A 13,786-nucleotide genomic window follows, 5' to 3' on the forward strand; every position below is an offset into this window, starting at 1 on the left:
AATGAGGAGATGGAACCTAAAGAGATCATCACCTGTAGATAGACAAGACTCCTATTTGAGGCATGGGGCTACCAAGCCATCTTCAAAATTCTTGACCCAGAATTGTTCCTGTCTAAAGGAATGCAGAGACAAAAATGGAGCAGACTGAAGGAATGACCATCCAGAGACCTATCCAACTTGTCATCCATTCCATGTGCAGGTACCAATCCCCCTGACACTATTACTGGTGTGCTTCTAGACAGGAGCCTAGCATGGCTGTCCTCTGATAGCTCTACCAGCAAGTGACTTAGGCAGATGCAGATACTTACAACCAACCACTGGTCTGGAACCCCAGATCAAGAGTTAGGGGAAGGTCTGAAGGATTACAATCCTCTAGGAAGAATAACAGTATCAAATAGCCAGGATCCCTCAGAGATTCCAGAGGCTAAGATATCAACCAAAGAGTGTACATGGGCCGAGCCATATATGTAGCAGAGGACTGCCTTGTCTGAGCTCAGTGGAAAAGGGTATGCTTAATCCTGTAGAAACTTGATGGCCCAGGAAGAAGGGTGATAGAGGGGTGAGGTGGGAGTGGGTGGGTGTCTTAGTCAGGGTTTCTATTCCTGCACAAACATCATGACCAAGAAGCAGTTGGGGAGGAAAGGGTTTATTCAGCTTACACTTTCCACATTGCTGTTAATCACCAAAGGATGTCAGGACTGGAACTCCAGAAGCAGGAGCTGATGTAGAGGCCATGGAGGGATATTATTTACTGGTTTGCTTGCTCTGGCTTGCTCAGCTTGCTCTCTTATAGAACCAAGACTACCAGCTCAGAGATGGCACCACCCACAAGGGGACCTCCCACCTTGATCACTAATTGACAAAATGCCTTACAGCTGGATCTCATGGAGGCATTTCCCCAACTGAAGCTCCTTTCTCTGTGATAACTCCAGCCTGTGTCAAGTTGACATAAAACTAGCCAGGACAGTGGGGGAGCTCCATTTCAGAAGCAAAGTGGGTGAATGGGGTGAAGAACTCACAGAGGGGACACTAGGAAAAGGGGGCAACATTTGGAATACAAATAAATAAAATGAATTTAAAACTGGAGGGGGGCAATTTAGTAGTAAAATGACTCCTAACTATATTATGCTATACTGATAGATCAGTGCCTTGTTCAGCCAACATCAGAGAAGATTCATCCTACAGTACATGTGAAGAAATACAGAGACCCACAGACAGATGTTAATGCAAAGTGAGAGATCTTGTAATACTCAGCCCTAAATGAGATGTCTCCATCATATCCATCCTCTCAGAGCTCAGGGAACCACTTGAAAGAGGAGGCAGAAAGACTATAACAGCCAGAGGGAATAGACAGCACTAAAAAAGATAGGCTCTATAAATCAACATGAGCAAGGCCCAAATGAACTAGAGACTAAAGCAGCAAGCACAGAACCTGTGTGGGTCTCTACCAGGTCCTCTGAATATATTTTATAGCATCCAGTTTTATGGGATTTGACAGGATTCCTGAGAGTGTGAATAAGTGGGTCTTTAATATTCTTCTGTCTTCTCTCTGACTTTTTATCTTCTGTTGGTTTGTCTTGTCCAAATTTGATATGATATAATTTGTTTTATCTTATATTTTATTTTGTTACATATGTTAATAACTGAGTGAATGGTCAGGTGATATGGCACACACCCTTTTCCCAAGCACTAGGAGGCAGAGAGTTCAAGGCCAACCTCTCCTACAAAGCAAGTTTCAAGACAGCTAGGGCTCTGTTACACAGTGAAAACCTGTCTGTAAAAAGAGGAATGAATGAATGAATGAATGAATGAATGAATAAATGAATAAAAACCTAGCCTAGGCACTAAACTGAATTGTCCTTTATACCTGTTTGGAAAGGTTGGGAAAGAAAAAAATAATCACTTTTCTCCTGTGGAATAACAATGTTATATAAACTACTTCAGGACAGACAGGAGTAGTTGACCAACAAATAATGGACTTGTTAGTTTTTTATTCAGTTACAGGTTGATAGTTTTTATGTCTTTTTGGGTGGAATTTTGTTTTGTTTTCTTGTTTGGGTGTTTATTGAATTGAGTTTTTGTTTTTGGAGAAAGAACTTAATGTTTGTTTGGGAGGCTATCAAAGGACTTGAGGAGAATAATATGACCAAATATATTTAAATTTAAAAACTGTTTCAATTATAAAACTATGATTTCTTTGTTCCTTGATGTACTTTGACTATAATTTCCAGTTTAGTGGTTTTATGGAATTCCTTAGTATGGGAATGAGTAGGTCTGTGCCTCTCTCTGTGTCTTTGTCTTTGGACTTTGCCTTGTCTTGGACTCTTTTCTTTCTGTTTGCTTTGTCCAATGTTTGTACCAATGTTTTGTTTTATTTTATATTTTATTTTACTTTATTTATAATGATTATCTCTTTGATGCCTGTTTACTTTTTATTTCTAATATTATTAGATTTTTCTTTTATTATTTTATATTATATCTCAACTGTAGTTTCCCATTCTTCCACTCCTTCCAGTCCCTCCCTTATAGGATAAAATTTAAAAGTGGCATTTTTTTTTTATCCCAGCTAGCTCACAAGTAATTGAGTCTGAGACCTATTGATTTATTCAGTAAGAATTTAGGACAATAACTGAGCAGATATTCCTAACTTTTTATGCTATTTACCAACTTCCCAGACACAAACCCCAAGTTACTTGCATCTGGTCTCTCTTGGGCTCACTCTTCTGTAGATGTTTGTCCTCATGAAGAGCTCCATTGATGACTCTTCTTATGCCTGATCTCATAGCAATCATCTTCTTCTACCTTCAAGGCCTTGCTTGTTCTTCTTCTCCTGAACCCTTACATGCCTCGTGGCAAACTCCTTCTTCTGGCTCTTCTCTCTGAGACACCTGGCTGAGAAGAGAAGTCCAGCTTTTCTCTCTTCTCTTCCCAATAATTGGTTGTTCAGCTTTTTCTTCACCAGTAAGTCAAAACTAATAAAATAAGGTATTGATGAGCAAAATATCAGAGATAATTTGGGAGCATTCTTTATACCACATTGATATAGGAGATTCTTCAATATCCATGCCAATGCCTAATTCTTGGGGCCCAGAAATCAGCATCTGAATACACAGTGAACAAGACCAATCTGAAACACTCCCCCGCCCTGCCTTCTCTCTTCCCAGTATCCACTCCTCCTTTGTTTCTCTTAAAGTGGGTGGAAGAATTTCCTCAGCTCTGCCTAGTGTTTGTGTGTGGATCTCTGAATCTACTTCCATTAGTAGCTGATTGATATCCCTCTAAGGACAACTGGGCTAGGCAGTGGTCCTGCAGTGTGCCTCTGCTGGAGTTGGGGAACAAGGAAGGGAGGGATAAGTTGCAGGTGGGCTGGGCAAGGACTGAGATAGCAGAAGTGATCTGCTGGCAACCAGTCTACTTGGGGATCTGGTGGCCAGCATGACTTCTAGTGGATCAGGGGAGTTTAAGGTCTGGATGTTATTTACTAGGGGAAGAGGGGCAGTTGTAGGTAGGATAGGTGGGCCCTGGGTGAGTGTGGACTCTGTACTGGCAAAATCTCATCTGTTTTTTTGTTTATTTGTTATTTTGCTTTGATTTTTTTAATTAGATATTTTCTTTATTTGCATTTCAAATGTTATTCCCTCTCCTAGTTTCCCCTCTGAAAAAGCTCCTATCTTCTCCCCCCTCCCCCTGCTTACCAACCCACCCACTCCAACTTCCTGGGCCTGGTATTCCCTTATACTGGGGAATACAACCTTCACAGGACTAAGGGCCTCACCTCTCATTGATGACTGACCACATATGCAACTCGAGCCATGAGTCCCACCATGTGTTTTCTTTGGTTGGTGGTTTAGTTTCAGGGAGCTGTGGAGATACTGGTTAGTTCTCACTGTTGTTCCTCTATGGGTCTGTAAACCCCTTCAGCTCCTTGGGTACATTCTCTAGCTCCTTCATTGGTGACATTGCTCCATCCAATGGATGGCTGTGAACATCCACTTCTGTTATTTGTCAGGCACTGGCAGAGCCTCTCAGGAGACAGCTATATCAGACTCCTGTCAACAAGCTCTTGTTGGCAACTGCAATAGTGTCTGGGTTTGGTGGTTGTTTACGGGATGGATCTCCAGGTGGGGCAGTCTCTGGATGGTCATTCCTTCAGTCTCTACTCAGAACTTGGTCTCTGTAACTCCTTCCATGGGTATTTTGTTCCCCTTTGTAAGAATGACTGAAGTATCCATATTTTGTTCTTCCTTCTTCTTGAATTTCATGTGTTTTGCAAATTGCATCTTAGGTATTCTGAGCTTCTGGGCTAATATCCACTTATCAGTGAGTGCATATCATGTGTGTTCTTTTGGGATTGGATAACCTTACATAGTATGATATCCTCCAGATCCATCTATTTGTCTAAGAATTTCATAACTTCATTTTTTTAGTAGCTGTGTAGTACTCCATTGTGTAAATGTACCACATTTTCTGTATCCATTCCTCTGTTGAGGGGCATCTGGGTTCTTTTCAGCTTCTGGCTATTATAAATAAGGCTGCTATGAACATAGTGGAGCATGTGTCCTTATTACATGTTGGAGCATCTTCTGAGTATATGTCCAGGAGTGATGTTGCTGAATCCTCCAGTAATACTATGTCCAATTTTCTGAGGAACCGCCAAAATGATTTCCAGAGTGGTTGTACCAGCTTGTGATCTCACCAACAATGGAGGAGTGTTCCTCTTTCTCCACATCCTAACCAGCATCTTCTGTTACCTGAGTTTTTGGTCTTAGCCAATCTGACTAGTGTGAGATGGGATCTCAAGGTTGTTTTGATTTGCATTTCCTTGATGATTAAGGATGTTGAATATTTTTTTAGGTGCTTATCAGCCATTTGGTATTCCTCAGTTGAGAATTATTTGTTTTGCTATGTACCCAATTTTTAATAGGGTTATTTGGTTTTCTGGAGTCTAACTTCTTGAGTTCTTTGTATATATTGGATATTAGTTCTCTATCAGATTTAGGATTGGTAAAGATCTTTTCCCAATCTGTTGGTTGCCTTTTTATCTTATTGACACTATCCTTTGCCTTACAGAAGCTTTGCAGTTTTATGAGGTTCCATTTGTTAATTCTTGATCTTACAGTACAAACCATTGGTGTTCTCTTCTGGAATTTTTTCCCCTGTGCCCATATGTTCAAGGTTCTTTCCTACTTTCTACTGTATAAGTTTTAGTGTCTCTGGTTCTATGTGGAGTTCTTTGATCCACTTAGACATGAGCTTTGTACAAGGAGATAAAAATGGATCAATTCCCATTCTTCTACCTGCAGCTTTGTTTTTAATGAGAGACAGAAATGTTGTATATCTGGAAGGGATGGGGATGAGGAGAAATTGGTAGGAGTAGAACAAGGTGAGATTCGAATCATGATAGATGACATACACACTATCTAGTTTCAATAAAGGAAAAATTTTAAGGAAACTTTGTATATGTATATATAACTTTGGTAAAACAGATAATAGATAATAACATGTTTTCTTATGAAATTTTGAGACATGCTTACTCTTATTTACCCCCTCCCTCCCTCTCCTTCTGTAATGATGTCCCTCCCCTCTTCTAGGTGAAGTACCTCTCCTCCCATTTTTCTCTTTCCTGTTCAGTTTACTTTTACTAATGCCCATTGTAGTGATCCAAATTGCCTAGTCCTCCTTCCTATGGTCACTCCAGATTATATAAACCTATCTGAAGATTTGGCATTGGGATTCACACAGGAGAAATAACGTGTGATGTTTGTCTTTCTAGGTTTGTGCTACCTTACTTAATCTATGATTTTCTAGTTCTATTCATTTGCCAGTAAATTGTATGATGTCACTTGTCTTTGTAGTACTTCATTGTAAAGTTTTCCTTCTCCATTTATTAGTGAGGATGTTTCTGTTCCCTACCTAGAGAGTGACAGTGAACATGGCTGAACAAGTATCAACAAAATAGGATGCCAAGTTATCTGGGCAAATGCCGAGTTGTGTTATAACTGGATCACTCGTGAGATTCAGTTTTAGCTTCTTCAGAGTTCTTCACATTAATTTCTAGAGTGGCTGGGCCAGTTTGTAATCCCACCAACAGTAAATGAGGGTTACCTTTACCCTATTATCTTCTCTTGCATTCCTTGCATTCCTTGACCATTACTTTGTTAATATTTATGATGCTCAAAGTTATTTTGATTTTCATTTCTCTAATGATAGGGCCAATGAACTTTTTTTTTTTTTTTTTTTTTGGTTTTTTGGTTTTTCAAGACAGGGTTTCTCTGTATAGCCCTGGCTGTCCTGGAACTCACTCTGTAGACCAGGCTGGCCTCGAACTCAGAAATCTGCCTGCCTCTGCCTCCAGAGTGCTGGGATTAAAGGCGTGCGCCATCACACCTGGCAACAATGAACATTTTTAAGGTATTTCTTAGTCACTTATTTTTCTTCCCTAGGCTAGTTTTTAATGTGTCTTCTTATGGGTTTACTCTTTACTGTAGTAAAAAGAAATTGCTAAATTTAAGAATGATTATGAATCTTTAGTGTAGCAAAAATTAACAAAATTCAAGACTGATTTTGAGTGATTATGTTATAATTTTAATCTTATTTTTGTTAAAATTTCACTGACATTTTTAGAACTATTCTATATGCTTTCTAAGATTTTTATACCTGTCATTCAAACATGAGCCCATAGCCTGGCCACAAATTCATGGGTTCCTAGATTTCAAACATTTGGCAAAACTGACATCAAAAATATTAATTCCCATTCAGTGGCACCACATGGAGGTAACATGAGTTGTGGTTTTGACATCTTTCAGATCACAGCAGTTGCCTGGCATCTGAGAATTCCTAAAGCCATGCAGAAAGGTAAGACCATGTGATGGGGAGCTTACCTATGACTGTAAGCAATTTAAATTGGTATCTATATTTGCATCATTTCAACATGAAAAAGACTAAAGATTCAGTTAAAGAATTGAGACAAGCAACAGCACATCTGTATAAAGTTGGTGATGAAACATTGCAAACATAAAAGAACCTGGCTGCTCAAAGCCTTTTATAGCATTTTGTGAAGTTTTGATCTCTTTGCACACACCCTAGACTCAAAATCTTTCCTGTTATCATACTTCTACTGAGGCATTGTCTTCAATGCTGTCCTGAGCTACTACTGTAAGATCAGAATCTCTCCTGTGCCAATTACTCAGTAGAAGCCTGTTAGCTTATAGGGGGATGCACTCAGCCATTTGGCTGTGTTTATTAACTTAAGTGGTATTCCTCTTCCTTTTGGTGCTTGCTTCTGATCTCTCTCTTCCAGAAGTTTGCTTCAAGTAGGTTTTAGAGTCAGTTTCATTTTCAACATCCTTTTAAGTAGCAGTTCTCAACCTGTGGGAAACAACCCCTTTGGGGGTCATCTATCAGATATCCTTCATTACATTTTATAACATTATAGTTTATAACAATACATTATAATTAATAATGATGAAAATACAGTTGTGAAATAGCAGTGAAATAATTTTATGATCAGGCTTGCCACACATGAACTGTATTAAAAGCTTGCAGCATTAAGAAGGTTGAAAACCACTGCTTTATGGCCTCACAGAGGGAGTTTCAGAAACCTTGCTCTAATGAGGATACCTTTTAACCTCTTAGGTCATTACCCAGACTCTTAGTTGGGGAAAGGGAGTGACTTGTTTTCCACACCTTTTGTAGGTTGTCTTAGTGAGGGTTGTATTCCTATGAAGAGACACCATGACCAAGGCAACTCTTAGAACAGCAAACATTTAATTAGGGCTAGTTTACAGTTTCACAGATTCAGTCCATTATCTGCATGGCAAGAAGCATGGCAGCCAGCATACAGGCAGGCATGATGTTAGAGGAGTCAAGAGTTCTACATCTTGATCCAAAGGCAGCCAGAAGAAGACTACTTACTAAGTTAGGCAAAACCTGAGCACAGAAGGCCTCAAAGTCTACTTCCACAGTAACACACTTCCTCCAACAATGATACATCTCCTCCAATAAGGTTATATTTTCTAATAGTACCACTCCTTATGACCAAGCATTCAAACACATGAATATGTGGAAGCCAAAGCTATTTAAACCACCACACTTGTCCAACCTCTATTAACATCACTGAATCAAGTAGTTAATCTTTCTTGAATCTGAAGATGTCATTTATTCATGGTTCATTTCAGTTGAGTTTTCTTTTCTGTGGTCCATGTTGGTTTACTTCTTCTTCTTCTTCTTCTTCTTCTTCTTCTTCTTCTTCTTCTTCTTCTTCTTCTTCTTCTTCTTCTTCTTCTTCTTCTTCTTCTTCTTCTTCCTCCTCCTCCTCTTCTTCTTCTTCTTCTTCTTCTTCTTCTTCTTCTTCTTCTTCTTCTTCTTCTTCTTCTTCTTCTTCTTCTTCTTCTTCTCCCTTCTCCCTTCTCCCTTTTCTCCCTTTTTTCTCCCTTTTTTCTCCCTTTTCTCCCTTTTCTCCCTTTTCTCCCTTTTCTCCCTTTTCTCCCTTTTCTCCCTTTTCTCCCTTCTCCCCTCTCTCTCCCTTTTCTCCCTTTTCTCCCTTTTCTCCCTTCTCCCCTCTCTCTCCCTTCTCCCTTCTCCCTTCCTTCTCCCTTCTCCCTCCTTCCTTCTCCCTTCTCCCTCTTCTCCCTTACTTCTCTCCCTTCTCCCTTCTCCTTCTTCTCCTCTCCTTCTCCTTCTCCTCCTCCTCCTTTTCCTTTTCCTTCTCCTACTCCTCCTCTTATTCTTTAACTTTTTCTCCATCTTCTCTTGCTTTTACTTCTTCTATACAGTGTGCTTGTCAGCTGCTGCAAAGTTTCTTTGTTGCCTGTTTCTGAAGTTAGCTTAACTTCCTGAGCCAGTAGTGTCAAAGCAGAATGCATAGGGGTACTGTAGATTTCACATCATAGTGATTGAAATTAATTACTTACACTGTTAGCTTAAGAGCAAAATAAAATTGTGACTGTAAAGACTTGATGAATTGAAGTGTTCTTTCCATAATGTTCTATCCCATCCTATTTCACTTCAACCAGAAATTGGTTTGATTTAAAGTAGGCATACTTTCTACTTCTACTTTTTTTCAGGCTTGTGGTCTGTCATTCTTCTAATAATTATACCACCTGTATATTTTAACTTTATGTGTCCATGTAAGCCCTTTTTGTTATTCCTTTAAGCACTCTTTCTATCTTGAATTTGAGAATCATCTTCAAGCACCCAACAGCATATCCCTGTGCATTCTGTTTGTCACTGATATTTGGCTCTCTTGTTTCTAGGAATCACTATGATGTACAGCTTATTCTGAGCAGTAGGCAGCCACCTTTCCAGACAATCTGTCTTATTCTCTTAGATATCTTTGTCTTGGTGTCTTGACTCAATAACCTTGTCAAATCACAACCTTGATCCAGAATTTTTCTTCATGGAGTTTTCTTTTCCTTAAACAGTAGTTGCTTACGTGTTGATTTCCTTTTTAAATGAATATCCTCTCCTCAGTTATCCTCATTATCTAACACAATTTGGCTCAATGGGAGAGATTGCAGAAGTACTTCACTTCTGTTGAGTAAATAGCTTCAAACTACACTTCAGTTAACTATCCTGGCATCTGATATGACTGGGGAAAAGCTCTCACCTTTTGTTTTGTGCACAGAATTCAAACCAAATTTCTGTATATTTAGTATCTGTTGGTTATTGCTATTTTCCCCTTACTGTTATAATACTGCACTGCCTGGTTTTGCTTCTCTTTACTTTTGAGACAGAATTTCTCTATGGAGTCCAAGCTAACTTTGAATTCATTCATGTCCCGGCACCTGGAAAGCTGGGATTAGGGTTGAGCATAACCATGCCTATCCAAGTGTGAACCTTAAATGTCACCATGTACAGATGAAAGAGAGAGAATGCTAACTCCGAATTCTTTTTTAAAGGAACACTGAGCTCAAAAAAGATAAAGATATCCACTGACTTGTATATGTTTCCCAGGTAGTAAGTGAGAGACTGTATGTAGCCTTTTGGTTTTAGCTAACATTCAGTATTGCAAAACCTGAAAGAATTCTCATTATCTGTTGTAGCATTTAATGACTTGTGTAAGTATCCATTTAGATGGACATGATATCCATGTTGATTTTCCAAAGATTTCCTGAGCATTCACTGAGTACAATGATCATCCTAAGCCCCAGGGATGCATCTATTGTAAAGATGTACTGGCTACTGAGATAAAGCTACGAATAGGCATGGATTCAGTCAGCTGCTCTAGTTTATGGAGAAACAGCAAGGGTTCTCCATAGCTCCAGGGCATAGGTGAATATGGTGTACAGCCAGTCATTTACCACAATTCATAACTGTGTGAATGACCTGTAGTAGTAAAAAATATGAGAGATTCCCTCCCATTGCTGAAGCTTCAGACTAAACATAAAGGTGGGAGACACATGAACCTCGGCTTTTATCTTTCACTGATTTCTGACTGCAAGTGAAGAATGACAGCCCACTATGCCTTCTCCACCAAGATGAGATATACTTATTCAAACCATTTGCCAAAGCATACAGCCTTCCACCTGAGTGCTTTTACCAGGTGTTTGTCACTGTAATCATAAAAATAACTAATGCACCCATAAAGCATTTTTTTTTCTAGAATTCTTCAAAATTGTGTTTCATAACTAGGCAATGGGAAACGGGCAGAATAATATAATAATTTGTATGTATTATGACTTAATGAATTTACTAGAGAATTAAGGGGAGTAGGGCATATTTCCTATTGACCCATCTTATTAATCAGCATTTTAATATCATTTAATGATTATACATAATAATGGCAGGTTTGTACCTTTATTCAAGACACCTCATCCAAACCCTAGCACATGACATTCTTGTGTTTACATTGGTACTGAGGACATTAGGTTAGTGTAACTGAGTCACATCTCTCCACCCCATCTTCTTTTGATAGCCTCCCATTTTTGCAGTTTGTTCTAGTGTTCAATAATAACACCTTGCCTATTCTACCTAACCCCTTGCAGTGTAAAGCTGGTTGCTTCAGTATTTTTTCCCTCTGACATACTTGCTTTGTGCTATATTTAACTCTAGAACATTAGCATTCACATCCAGCAGCACAAAGGAGGTTGATGCTGTGCATTACCTCCACCACAGAAGCTGGGGCTGTTTCTGCTGTGCTGCTGGGGAAAAGACATGCAGATGCAAATCCAGGAGAAGAGCTAAGTGTACTTTCCGTACCAAACTAAATCCAGACCTTTCTGAAGCTGCATGTGCACAGGTTCATTCTTGCTTCTTTGCTCCCTTTTGCTTTTGCTTTCCAGTGCCACTCTCTAACTACAAAGAGGGAACGTGATAAAAGAATGTTGCCCCAAAAGAAGATTTTTTTTTCTTGTACAGGAAAAGAAGCACAGGCAGGATAACACCAACATCAGCATTTATATCATCCTCAAGTGACTGAAATTAGACATAGTATAAAGTGGCAGTGTGTGTACTTCAGTATTTCTTTGAACTGTATTGCAATCATGCCTCAGTCTAGGTCTGTCTAGAAGGAAAAGACCATGGCCAGAAACAGGGGTCTGGATACTCACTTAAGTTTCTAGGTATTTTTATTGCTATTGTAAAATATTTTTATTTATACCTTTAGTCCCTGAGTTCCTGCTCTCTCTTTTTTACTAGCAAGTTCTTCTTTCTGTTGCCCTTCTAGAAACTGATTTATGTTCTCAGACCACAGTGGCATCTTTCTTTCAGTTATTTCAGCTGCTCTTCACTTTAGAAAATGAAAATGAGCATTTAAGCTTCCCCCAGCTCATGCAATAACATATTTTTGTCTTGATATAGTTTTTTTTCTTATTAGAAAATAAATAACAAAGCAATACTAACTTGAGTATTGGGTATGAAAATTCCCTTAATGAATATGCTTTATATGTGGAGCAGATCATTATTTTATTCAGTTAAGGAATAGAGATGGTATTTAGAGAGAGGGAAACAGTGGAAAGCAATTGGAAGTGTAGGAACAATCATAAAAAAACAGAGAAAAAGAGAACATAGGGAAAGGGAAGTAGTAAGACACAGAGAGAGAGAGACAGAGACAGAAAGATAAAGAAAAAGAGAGAGACAGAGACAGAGAATCAGAGAGAGAGAGAGAGACAGAGAGACAGAGAGAGAGAGATTAGAGGGTTAGAAAGGGGGTAGAAATTGACCATCTAACCAACAACTGGAAAGCTAAGTCCTCAGAAGGAGGGACATTTTATGCCCTCTATGTCTGCTAGGGGTCTTTCTATGGGATCTTGAAGTATGAGCAGATGTCAAAGGTGCTATTCTAAATTCTATTCACAGAAAAGCTGGTCCTTCTACCTTTTCAAGCTCTAGGCTCCTATTGGAACCTTCCTTCATTCTTCTGTATCAAGACAAAACTCACTGGACCTTGAGTGGGCTTTTAGGTCAGAGTCCAGTGTGAGATAATTATGTGAAGAATCAGTTTTGTCTGCACCTCAGCAGATTTTCTGCTAAAGCAAACCTACCTGACAAATAAAAGTTCAGACATGGTCAATGGTGTGCGTGACAAGATGGCTCATACCCCCCCCACACACACACAATCTGACTGTTCAGTATTAATGTTTGACTTCATGAATATTTTGAGTATCACTATATTTCGATTAGGATAATAAAACTGGAAGAAAATATCGTGCATATACCTCTTATTCTTTCAAATGTGTAGGTTAAACACATTATCATGGAATCATTTCACAGACTCTATCAAAACTTCTAAACAGGAAAGGGAATGATAAAAAGTATTCATCTGATGGACAATTAGTCAAAATCTTTATATAGTACTGTTATGGTGTGGCTATAAGATATCCTTCACTGGCATTGGTGTTGAAGCTCTAGTCTCTAGCTCATGATACCTCTGAGAAGTAATTGATCCATGAAGTCACCGAGTTACCAAGAGGTTTACTCAATCATGTAGTCAAAATCAAAGGGGCTACTAGAATGTAGGTCCTTATTGGTAGCTGTGGGCTACCGTGTACTATGCCTGTAACTTTGTAGGTATGTTTGGTATGTTTCTCTCTCTTTTTTCCTCTCTTCTCTTCTCCTCTCCTCTCATCTTATCTTGTTCTCGTTCTTCCTGTTTCTCTTCTTCTTCCTGCTCCTCTTCTTTTGTTTCTCTTGTTCCTCTCTCTCTCTCTCTCTCTCTCTCTCTCTCTCTCTCTCTCTCTGTCTGTCTCTCTCACCCTCTCTCCTTCCCTCCCTTCCTCCCTTCCTTCCTCCCTCTCTCCTCCAGGCTTGTTCACTATAATTTCCACTATGTATCCACCATAGCACTCTAGGCCCTGGAAAAATGGAGCAAGCTACTATGACTGACACCTCTGGAAACATGAGCAAAATGAATATTTTCTCCATCTATGTGCTAAATATTACCTTAGTTGTTCTTCCATTTGTTCTGATAATATACTCTAACAACAGCGACATAAAAAAGGGGGTGTTTGTTTGCACTTACTTTTAAATGTTGTAGTCTGTCATAGAGGATACCATAACAGCAGAAATTGGGGCAGCTTTTCTCAAGTATCCAAATTATGAAGCAGAGACAGTGTATTTGTATAAGCTCGCATTCTTATTTTTATACAGTTCAGTATTCCAAAGCAAAGCGCAATGCCACTCATAATAGGTGAGTTTTCCCATCTCAGTTAAACTGATCAAGTTAATCTCCCAGGCATGCCCAGAGCCTCATTTCCCAAGGGGTTCTAGAACTCAACTTGACAACTGATATCTTAATCATCCTGGGTATTTTGTCACAGCAAAGAAAGGCTGATTAATGGGAAAAAAG

General features: G+C 39.2%; 1 long non-coding RNA gene across 3 annotated transcripts in view; it reads right to left on the bottom strand.

The window, feature by feature from the left end:
- Window positions 1-13,786, bottom strand: part of Gm33073 — a 48,796-nt gene that overhangs the window by 17,257 nt on the left and 17,753 nt on the right. Inside the window, exon 1 of one of the 3 annotated variants that reach the window (XR_382690.3) lies at window positions 7,248-7,333. The exons of the other annotated variants lie outside the window; for them this stretch is intronic. This is a non-coding gene — a long non-coding RNA (predicted gene, 33073). Of the gene's footprint in view, window positions 1-7,247; window positions 7,334-13,786 lie in introns of those variants that run through there. 3 annotated transcript variants of the gene reach the window in all.

The sequence above is a fragment of the Mus musculus genome, chromosome 13 (genome assembly GCF_000001635.26).
Source record: "Mus musculus strain C57BL/6J chromosome 13, GRCm38.p6 C57BL/6J".
NCBI classification, from domain to species: domain Eukaryota; kingdom Metazoa; phylum Chordata; class Mammalia; order Rodentia; family Muridae; genus Mus; species Mus musculus.